Source organism: Pseudophryne corroboree, chromosome 5 (assembly GCF_028390025.1).
Source record: "Pseudophryne corroboree isolate aPseCor3 chromosome 5, aPseCor3.hap2, whole genome shotgun sequence".
Classification (NCBI taxonomy): domain Eukaryota; kingdom Metazoa; phylum Chordata; class Amphibia; order Anura; family Myobatrachidae; genus Pseudophryne; species Pseudophryne corroboree.
The window spans coordinates 175,885,038-175,897,500 of NC_086448.1; positions in this window are offsets into that span (position 1 = coordinate 175,885,038).

The following is a 12,463-nucleotide window of genomic DNA, read 5'->3' on the forward strand; positions in this document are numbered from 1 at the left end:
CGACATATATTCAGGTGTATTGATTGATTTATTGAATGGTATAATATTGCTGATGCATATTATTGTTGTGCTCTGATGTATTTATGATATTGAACGTGTTATGGTCCATTATGGTGGCAAAAGCTAATGTGATGAAAAGCGCATTGTCATGTGGCATGCATGCTCAGGAAAGCAGAGAGATAGGCAGTGCATGCTGTTTAGTAATTGTTGATTGCAGTAGTGAGTATCAGATTTGCATATTGCCTTGGTAAAAGTTATCCCGTATTATATTGTGATTTGTCATAGTTATTTACACAGGGTAATGCTCTTTTCTAAGTTACTGCATGATTTATGCGTATGTCATGATCTGTTGAAAAGTCTCTGATAAGTGTGTTGCTTAACTATTGCCGACCCTCTAATAAAAACTCATTTCTTTGAGACGAGAACGGACTCAGTGTGTCTTCAAGCGTTCCCACATTTTCCACCTCTCAGCCCTGAAGTGAAGTAACCGAAGCGGATCTCAGGGTAAATTCACATACAACACATTAAGCACCGCTGTGTGGGGGTACTTCAACAGTAGATATGCAGCATTAGGCCATGCCCACATTAACCACTTGCCTCGCATGGTTTCATCAGACACGACCATGCCTGCAAGTGCATTATTTGGAGGAATAGAACAATTAAACTGCGGTCAAGATGCACGTTCTATCAAAAATCAATCTCTGGATAGTGAGCAACCACTGTATCGGATAAAGAAAACTCTAAACTGTTATACATATAATATTGTTTATATTATACCTATCAAAACATTAAAAATTATACTGTGCACAGTATTAGTGATACATATAGCATAGAATGTTAGTACATACAATGTTACAATATTAAAAACAACAATAAAAAAAGAAAAGAAAAGAAAAACAGCCGCAATTTGTAATGAGCTGTGTATCTCAAAGAATTATATTATCCTTTTGGGTTTGCAGAATTCACAGGTGTGTATTAAGTCCTGTATGGTGTAACTAAATAAGTCTCTTACAAGCTTGTAAATATGGTTATAAAGATTGTAGTGTATACATTGTTTGGTACATCTGATGTACAATCCGGTTTAAATGCATCTGTATATTGTGCTAAAATTGCAAGCTGTACGTGGAGAGCGGCTGAGCAGCATTTACTAGGCAGCGGTAGGAATGCCAGTGACCGGACCGGGTGTGTGTGTGGCGTACCCAAGGGCTGATTACCTGTCCGTGTTCAGAAAGGGAGAGGGACCTAATCTATCCTCACCTTGCTTGCGGCTGTTGATATCCTGGACTGTAGATGCTGTCAGTCATGGAGTTCGATTAGCCGCATACAGCGCTGCCGTTTCATTCAGTGCGCTCGCAGGGGCCATCCGGATGTATGGACAGGACTGAACTGTATGATCCATGGTGATGAATTTATTTTGTGGTGGAATCTAAAATTCCAAAAATGTAAATAGTAAGCAAACAGAAGGAACAGCAGTTGTACTAGATAATGAAGATAGGAAGGGAATTGAGATGTTAGAATCCCTACTCATGGAAGGTCAGGTTAGCACAGAAACAATCAAGTTATTTGATTTAGACCGCTCTGTGGAGAGTTATTATTAATTTAGAAACAAATCACAATTTTTTCCAACACAATATAGAAGTGCACCAATTTATATATTTTACAAGAAAACACTAGAGGAATTTAATACATTATGCAAACGAGAGTCGAAATAATCAAAATATAGGAATAATCTATCAGTCAGAGAAAGAACAGCTTTAAAAACACTAGCCAAAGACCCCTCCCTTGTGATTAAGCCAGCTGACAAGGGGGGGGGGGGGTATAGTTATTCAAAATACTGTTGATTATCTTAAAGGAAGGAAGAAAGACAATTGGGAGACACAAAGACTTATAAAAGGATAATGATGGACCCCACCATCGAATAAGTGTCTTGATAGAAGAAGCACTTAGTAACGGATTGATCACAGTAGAGGAGAAAAAATATTTAATACCTACTCATCCTGTCACTGCCACTTATTATCACCTCCCCAAAATTCACAAAACACTCAAAACACACCCACAGGGAGACCTATTATTTCTGGTGTTGGATCCCTCACTGCCAATTTATCTCACTTTATTGATTTATTTTTACAACCACATGCCACTTCCTTACGTTCTCATATCAAAGACACAACAGCTTTTCTAAATTCAATGTCTAAAATCATATGGAAAGACACTTACTTTTTTGTGACTTGCGATGTGCAAGCACTCTATTCAAACATTCCTCATCAGAAGGGCATCTCAGCTGTGAGGTCCTCTTTGGAGGGGAATGAATTAATGTCTGAGAACTTGCGCAAATTTATATTAGAATCTATTCATTTTATTCTCACGCATAATTATTTTATTTTTAACTGCATGTTTTATTTACAGACACTTGGTACGGCCATGGGGATGAGTTTCGCGCTAAGTTTCGCCAACATATATATATGGGCGCCTTTGAGGAGGTGCACATATAGGGGCAGGATTTGGGCACAGACCTCATCTTCTATGGCCAGTACATTGACATTTGATATTTGTTTTTGATGGGAATGTTTCTTCTTTCACTGATTTCCCTTCACTTCTTAATAACAATTATTTTAATTTAAAATTCACTAGTTGTATAGAAACTCAGTCCATCTCCTATCTCGACATTACTTTGTCCATAGAAGCAGATCGCATCATCACAAAGACCTATAGGAAAGAGGTCGATAATTATAATTCTTTACATTACACCAGTTCACAACACAGTGGGTCAATAACATCCCCCATGGACAATTGCGATGTTTACGTCACAATTGTAGTGATACAGTGACATGAAATACAAGCGAAAGAATTAACGACCTCTCCCCATAACAGGGGTTACCCAATGGAATTGATTGACGCTGCATCCAAAGAGATCTCTAATTTAAAAAGAGAAGACCTCCTGACCTCCAAAGAAAACAAGCCCTCTTTTGATCCGAATGATCCACCCTTTATCACTAAATTTAATAATGCATCAATGAAAATTAAGAAGATTGTAGCTAATAATTTTGCCATTCTACACACTGATCCTCTTCTAAAATTATGCATTAAAGATACCCCTTCAGTCATTTTAAAAAAAATCCACTAATTTACAACAAAATCTAGCCCCTAGTTTCTTTATTGATAAATGAAAGGATAATTGTCTGGTAGGTGAAAATACCCTACAATGGTTACCCGAGAAACCCAAAGGTTGTTATAGATGTGGTCGCACCATTTGCACAACTTGTTCATTCATATCCAATACTACACGTTACTTTAGTGTCTCTAATGATGAGATTTTTGAGATACAATCTTTCATCAACTGTAACAGCACATTTGTCATTTACATGCTAACATGCAGTTGTAATTTAAGATACATTGACAGAACCACAAGACAACTAAAAGTGAGATTTATGGAACATAGACGTAACATAATCAAAGGCATTCACACACATGGGGTAGCTAAACATTTTCTGGAACTTCAGTCCAAAAATCCACGTGATTTACAACTATTGGTTATTGAACATATAGGTCCCACATCCAGAGGAGGCAACAGATTTAGGAAATTATGTGTCAGAGAAAACTATTGGATCAACAAGTTGGGGACCCTCGTTCATGAGGGACTTAACAAACTCATAGAAAGAGATCTCTGAAGCCTTCTTTGGCTATTTGATGATATCTTCCTAAACCTGTGTTAAGTATATATCTATATATATTTACGTCATCTTTCCTCCTCTTTTTCTTTGCATCCCCCCTATATAAAACATCTAATTTTCTGTTCCTTCCTCATAGTGATACTATATTAACATCAATCTTCATAGAACAGACCATGCTCTCCAACATAATAACTCTAGGCATATTGATCCATATGGAATGGATTGAATAGGTGAATCTATAGCTATTCGTACGTTATTTGACCATTCTAATTTGTATGGGATATATATAAATTATGATTCAGACTTGATTATCCCTTTCTTTATTACTCTTCTCTTTCCCCTTTTATTCCCTTCCTATTCCCTTCTTCATTTCTGCTGTGTTTAGTCCTTTTCTCCTCAGAGTGTTCATGCACCTTTAAGGGGATGGTTCATACGTGTGCATGCAGCGCATCCCCTATGGTTTACCATTCGATTATTGGGTGCCTAGCCTTAGGAATAAGTCTGTATCTAGTGTTATTCACTGATAGCACAGTGCTCATACTGTATAACGCACACATATGTATATTTCTTTAAATCATCTATTTTTGTAATAATCAGTGTCTTCCCCTTTCCGGTGAGACAAGCGTATCATGAATGATCTAATATAATGGAAACAAAATATATTCTCAGATTAGCCTTTTTTTCTATACAGATTTCCATACCACACGTTTATTAGCACTCTGAATTTTGTGGAATCTTTATAGAATAGATGTATGCCACTATGTTTTTATTTGTATTGTTTATATTGTCGCAAGAATAGCTTATTATTATTATTATCATCTCTCTTGTTTATATATATTTTTTACATATAGATATATATTTTCTATATATATTTATTTTTATATATATTTACTTTTATTTTTATGATGATTCTCTTATGTAACTGAGCTGTGAGGTCTCAAGAGATCATAAGAGATTTTATATGATCTACAGCAACAAAAGTATCTTTTTGTAACCATTCAATCTAATTGTGATCAAAACACTTAACACAGGTGTTCCATCCAAGGGTATTTAACCCAGGTTCTGGCAACAGGAGTCACACCTTTGAGAAAGTCACGTGAACATGACGAAATTCGTTAGAACTCCTCCTATTCCACCACAAACTGATTAATCACCGTGGATCATACAACGTTCAATCCTGTCCATACGTCTGGACGGCCCTGGCGAGCGCACTGAATGAAACGGCAGCGCTGTATGTGGCTAATCGAACTCCATCAGGGATATTAAATTTGGCCCGGGGTGCTGGGTGATAAGTATCGGCCGGCGGGGGCTATTTAATTGGCCCCGATAAGCCGGCGCATGCGCCGGCTTATCAGGGGTTTTGCTTTGCCTGCCTCAGGCAGGCGAAGCAAAATGCCTGATAACAGCCCCGTTTTCAACCGAAAAAGGGGCTATTTCATCCGAAAACACACAGGTTTCACTGAACCTGTGTCTTTTCTGGTTTAAGAAGACTTGTTACTGGCCGAGCAAATTAAATAGCCCGACCGCAGCACCCGAAGAAACATCGGGGGTTTTTACTCCCGATGTCTCTTCGGGCCAAATTGAATATCCCCCCATGCATCTACAGTCCAGGTGATCAACAGCCGCAAGGGAGGTGAGGATAGATTGGGTCCATCTCCCTTTCTGAACACGGACAGGTAATCAGCCCTGTGGGATGCCACACACACACCTGGTCCGATCACCGGCAATCCTACCGCTGCCTAGTAAGTGCTGCTCAACCGCTCTCCACGTACAGCTTGCAATTTTAGCACAATATACAGATGCATTTAAACTGGATTGTACATCAGATGTACCAAACAATGTGTACACAATCTCTATAACCATATTTACAAGCTTGTAAGAGACTTATTTGGTTACACCATACAGGACTTAATAGACATCTGTGAATCCTGCAAACCCAAAAGGATAATATAATTCTTTGAGATACACAGCTCATTACAAATTGCGGCTGTTTTTCTTTTCTTTTCTTTTTTTCATTGTTGTTTTTAATATTGTAACATTTTATGTATTTAACATTCTATGCTATATGTATCACTAATAATGTGCACAGTATTATTTTAAATGTTTTCATAGGTTCTAATATTAACAATATTATATGTATAACAGTTTAGAGTTTTCTTTATCTGATGCAGTGTTTGCTCACTATCCAGAGATTGGTTTTTGATAGAACGTGCATCCCGAGTGCAGTTGAATTGTTCTATTCCTTCTCATAGTGTTGTAAATCTGCAGAGGTTTATTTTACAACAGCAAACGGGAATCACGGCAATTAAAAACGTATTATTATTTACACATACAGTGCAATTAATCCATTATCTTTTATTGCAATAGAATTATAGCGCCAAGGTAATTTTTCCTGAAGTGCTTTATTTGACCTGGTCACACAGGATGCGACCAGTCAGATAAACTGTGTTAGCAGCGGCAGGGAAGGAAAACTTCCCTCCGCTGCAGCTGTCAGAGGGACCGGAAGGTCCCTCTACCTTCCAGCCCCCAGCCCCCAGTGTTGCCGTGCTGCCGATCATTGCTGATAGTCAGCACGGCAGGATCCCCCACCCCTAGCAGCTGCAGACAATAGCAGCCGCTGGTAAGTGTAAATTATTGCCCCCAAGCCACACCCAGACCCCCCCACTGTGTACCTGGCAGCTGTCCGGGCTCTAAAAACTAAAGTCGCGATGGTTGCGATGTTGCTGATATTCTGATGGTCGCAATGTTCCCGATCAATGTTTCGATGTTTGGAGAGAAAAAAGAAAAAAACCTTTTTTTAACTAAAATCATTTTGGATAGGGTTAAATTTATGTTCTTCACCTAATTCACTCATTTAAAAAAAAACACAACAATTTCTGAGCGTTTTTTGGTGAAAAAAATGTCAGTTAGGTGGTTAAGCATTAGGCCCAGGCCACTGAACCAAGCACCTCCCGGTGGACCTGGGTGTTTGGCCCAGGTCACTGGGCAGCAAGGATGGTGTAATGGTTAGCATTACTGCCTCAGAGCACAAAGGTCATGGTTTCAATTCCCACCCTGGCCCTAACTGTGTTAAGATTATATATTCATCCCATGCTTGCTTGGGTTTCCTTCGGACACTGATTCCCTCCCACAATCCAAGAATATACTAGTAGGTTAATAGGCCCCCAGCAAAACTAACCCTAGTGTGAATGTGTGTACATGTACATTCGGTTGGGAACATAGATTGAAAAACTCCACCTGGGCAGGGACTGATGTGATTGGCCAAAATATTCTCTGTGAAGCTCTGCAGAATATGTGTGTGCTATATAAAAAACTGGTTATACATAATAATAATATTAATAAATAAATAAATAAATAAATTAGGCTGTGGACCACAAAAGAATAGATGTGCTTCAGTGATATTGTACCCCATGATAAATTTAGCAGAAGGCCTGTGGCATTGAAGCCCAAAACAGGGTTTGAAAAGCCTTCTGGCCCCACATCATTCAGTTTTCCTGCCAAAGATAAATAACTGTTCCCCGCAAAAGGTAAAACAAAAAAACCCGTTTTGATTGTCATAAACCCCAATAGAAGAAAGAAGCTGGCCAGCAAAGTGTAGGCACGAAGATTTTAAAGAGACAGTACCTTGGTTTGTTCTGTGGTTATTCTTGTACTGTGTATAGATATTAATTGCTGTGTCCATGCCGGATAAGTTTATTACAATAATTGTAAGAATAGATTACATGTAATTTCACTTGTTGACAAAGCTGTAACTAGACATTTTTGTACTCTGTGCCAGAAAAATCATTGGTGCCCCCCACCATTGTAAAAAGGGGCCATGGCTTTGTGAGGAAAGGGTGTAGCCACACAATAGTACCACCAATTCAAATTATGCCACACATTAGTGCTGCTAATTCACATTACACCACACAGTAGTGTCCCTTATACACATTATGCCACAGTTGTAGTGCCCCTTACATATTTAGACACACATTAGTAGTGCCCCTTACATGTTATGCGACATAGTAGAAGTGACCCATACATGTTTAGCCACACAGTAGTAATGCTCCTTACACATTATTCCACACATTAAAAGTGCCCTTTACGCACTGTGTCACACATTAGATGTGCCCTTTACACATTATGCTACACAGTACAAGTGCCCCTTACACATTGTGCCACACAGTACAAGTGCCCCTTACATGTTTAGCAACACATTAGGAGTGCCACACAGTAGTAGTGCCCCTTACATATTTAGACACATATTAATAGTGCCACGCAGTAGTAATGCCATAATTTATAAATCAGTGTGCATGCACCTCCTATCTGTACTGTATTTTCATCATTTGGAGCTGCAGTCTCCATTGTGCAATAGTCCATATATCTCCCACGGTTTCCCTTCTGCATTGCCCATATGTTAGATTCTTTGGCTGGCTGAGCTCTAAGTTAGGGAGCCTTGATACCCCGGGGGTAGCAAGCTGAAATGATGATACCACGTCTGTTAGCACAAACAGAACGGGTGTGGTAGGAGGAGGAAAGAATTGAATACCACCCATAATGTTTCTACCAGTCCCAAGAGACACTGCAGGAGGTGGGGGAGATGGTGGACTAAAATGGTCAGGCAGCTGCAGCGCTGCGTGCTGCAATGTGTAATGGTAGCAGTGCTTTCAGCTACTATACATTGCAGTAGGCGGTACACAGCATATAGTGGCAGTCAGCAGCACACACAGACATTACCAATTGCAGGTGGAGGTGGCTTGTTCTGCATGCAGGGCATATGCACTCTGTGCTAGCACACTAGCCGCAGCACCCTAGTTATGTGCCTGCTTGTTGATATATATTACGTTATGCCAGTGAGTTGAGGGCCTTGTTTGTTGCAAGTAGTGTAGTTCTGTGTCACATTAGTTGTTTCCTTACACGGATCTGTGATAGAATGAGCGGATTAGGCGACAACAATAACCTAGCTGAGAATTTCAGTGCTTGTGCTGGCTCTTTCTTGTATTATCTTCTGGGTGGTAGTGGGCCTTGAACTCCGGTGCAAGGTTGAGTTTCCATCTAGTGCATTAGAACCCATGGCTGAAACTCGACCAAAGGTAATGGGGTTGAATTCCACTTAATCCTGAAATCTCTGTATTGTAGCGTATTGAACCGGTAGGGCAATGTGATCATCTCAGAGGTAGAACAGTGATCACTCATTATACTTCCTCCTAGACTTCCTGGATTGTGTCCTGTGCCTGGCTATTCTGAGTTAATCGATGCTGGAAATCCATCTTCAGAGAGTCAACTACTGGAATAGAGGTGAGCACCTGTGTGAGAGACCTCTGTCCACGCTTTCAACATCATCTGAGAGTGCAGATAGTAGGGGAATGCTGGTGAGTGTCATGCCTTCTCTATACAGGGTGTCTTTAACATTAACTCTAAATGGAGCAAAATAGAACTTTAACCTACTGTAACTGGAGGCATACCCTTTTGGGTTAAAGGATAAAGCTGTGATTACCTACCCATAATTCTCATGCTTGAAATCTCCAATAATAATAGAGAAGGTGACTCAGGTTTAGACAGCTATTAACCTTAGTTATTTATGAGTGCATCTGTATGGTGTGACTCTGTGAGTGTACCAACTGCTGGCTATTAAGTAAGAGAAGAATAACTAGAGTCAAATGATTATTCCAGAATAATTTATTGTAGCTGTATATAACATAGAGGATATAACAGCAAGTCAGTAATTTTAACAAATTGCTACCAAGAAGTCCCAAAAAAAAAAGCTCCCAACTTGCATCTGGTAAAAATAAGACATCTTGGTAAAATCTGGCAGACGTATCCAGATACAAATAGAAACAATTATAGAACATATCATTCACTAAAACAATTTTAATTAATTAGCAATGCATGTAGACACAGCTCATCAGCACTAGACTGATGTGCTGTTGCACTGTAAGGGATCACCGGAGGGGGGAGTTTTCATTCCACCACTCTGGCAGATAAGATGTTAAAGATAAAGAGGCAAAGCAGGAGGAGCTATAGTGGCACGGTCCAATAATATATATCCCCCAAAGTACCAACCAATTAGTGCTTAACTGTAATTTTTCAAACACAGCCTGTAAAATTACAGATGATTAGTTGGTCATTTATTTCTCTCCACTTTCTCTCTCTCTCCAAGCTTTGGTACATCATTACTTCAAATAGTACTGTTAAGTATTTACATTACACTACACAGTAGTACTGCTTATACACATTATGCCAGAGTAGAGCCCCTTATTCACAAAATGCCACACAGTAGTAATGCACCTTATGCACATAATGCCGCACAGTAGTAGTGCCCTTTTACATGCATAATGCCACACAGTAACATACCTTAAACCAGGCATTCCCAACCGCGGTCCTCAAGGCACACCAACAGTGCAGGTTTTAGTGATATACAGGCATCAGCAGGTGGTTAAATCAAAATAACTGAGCTACTAATTAAGTCACCTGTGTTCAAGCCTGAATATCACTAAAACCAGGACTGTTAGTGTGCCTTGAGGACCGAGGTTGGGAAACACTGCCTTACACATTATGCCACCCATTAGTAGTGCCGTTATACAAATGATGCCATACATTAGTAGTGCCCTTATACAATTACACCAGCACACAGTTGAGAAAGTGCAGAGTGATTTCATGCAAGTTACACCACAGCAACTGACACAGTACTAACGATGCAGCAATACACACACTATATATAATTTATTCTGATTTGGCTTATGTACAGTACTTTTAATGTTTACAGTAAATTGGAATTTGTTTTATTATTGTATAAAGCATTTTGTCATGTCAGATGTAACCTGAAGTTTTAGCTTTCTCCATAATAAGCATTTGGTGAACAGTAGCTGCACCAGGCCTGATAATGTGTTTTCTGACTATATGGTTTCCTCTCCCCTACCTAGTAATATATACTTGCTGAAACTACACCACTATGTACTTAACACATTGTACACTGTATACACATATAATGTTCAGTCACCTTTTCCAGTCAATGCATTCTTCTCAGGCCTTGAACACCAACACCAACATCAGCTCTCGTACAGACACTGCAGCTTATAAAGCCCATACACCAGGCTGCACTCCAGTGCTTCTGTGAAGGCGGTTGCTGGGGGGCTCAGTGACTGCTGCTGATACATCAAGATGGCCACCACCGGGAGCAGGAGAGAGCCTCCGGGCTTGCTGATGGGGGACCCACAGGTCCTGTCCGGATGTCGTTCCGCGTCCACTGCCAGGTGGGGGGGGGGGGGAGCAGCTGGCAGAGGTAGTGGCAGATGAAAGGAGCCGGGTGAAAGCAGCGGCATATGGAAGGAGACAGGTGTGGGCAGAGCAGCCAGCTGCAGCATCTTCGCAGCATCTTTGCAGCATCATCGGGGGGGTTTTCGTAAAAATAACCTGATGTCCTGCTTCGCATGCGCCGGAACCGCCGACATCGCCGCTACCGCCACCGCCCGGTTAACCTCCTCCATCGCGACTACCCCTGCGTGCCCCCAGCAGGCTAATATACTCACCTGTCCAGGGAGCTAGTGTACGCTGCTCCGGTGAGCGCTGCCGGGCGCTGGGTCCCCCATATGCTGCAATGTGACCCCGGTGCAGTAAAGTGACGCTGCAAAACAGCAGCGCACTTTACAGCACCGGGGTCACAGCGCAGGAGAAGGACCCAGCGCTCGGCAGCCTCCTGAAGCAGCGCGGACCGGCTCCCTGGACATGTTTTGGTTTTTTTAAACTTTTATTTTTTATTTTACCACTGTGATCAGCTTGTGTGTCCATCGGACACACATAGCTGATCACTCTGCCGGGTCCCCGCTCAGCTTTCTCTGCCAGGGGCAGAGAAAGCTGGTCAAAAGGGTGCTTATCGCAGTGCTGCCCTGTGAACTCGCCAGCCTGAGCTGGCGAGATTATCACAGGGCACATTGCTGTATTTTATCACATTTTTTTTTTTTTTAGTAAATTTGGCCACATCACATTTCCGATTATAAGTATAATAATGTTAATAAATAGACCCATTAGCCTGTACGCGGTGCTCAAAGCCAGCTATATCGGAACGCTGGCAGCACCAGCACGGATTCCTTTTAATTAAGCACAAAAAGGGCTGTAAACATTACTTTAGCCCCGCTTTTTTTCTACAGATATTAGTGCAACATTATATTACTTATACCTAGCGCTCCTTTCTATTAACATACAGTATTAAGGACCTTCTTTTTAATGGAGCAGCTTTAGAAACCATACAGCGCAGATGGCTTTTACATTTCTATTTACTATTTAGAGTTGCGACCCTACACAAAATGTGGCCAATGATATCTTAGTTTCTCTACTGGAGGGGAGACATTTTCACAGGAACAGTGGAAATTTCAGTTGTTAGGCCACAGCAGCACATACACTGCCACATGTGGCCATCCAATTATCGGATCTATCGAACATACTGGACAGATCAAACTATATTTTTTGAGATCGGGCACATACACAGTACAATTGTCTAGACAATGCAGCAATATGGATTGCCCAGATAATTGTACAGTATAATGTATGTCCACCATAAGTACAACAATATATAGCTGTTAAACAGACAAGAGAAAGGTGAGTATCTACTGCGCCCACAGATAGCAGCAGTGAGGGCGTCCAGGGAGACGTCACTCTCTCTCCACCAAAACAACCATAAAATAGAAACAAGAGTCCGCCTTCTGCTGCGCTATCCGTAAGTCCCCAGACAAGATTAAATGACAATTTGTCAAACAATGGTAAAAGGAGTCTCAGATTTCAGAGTCCAGGAAAGAGATCCATCCACAATCTAGATG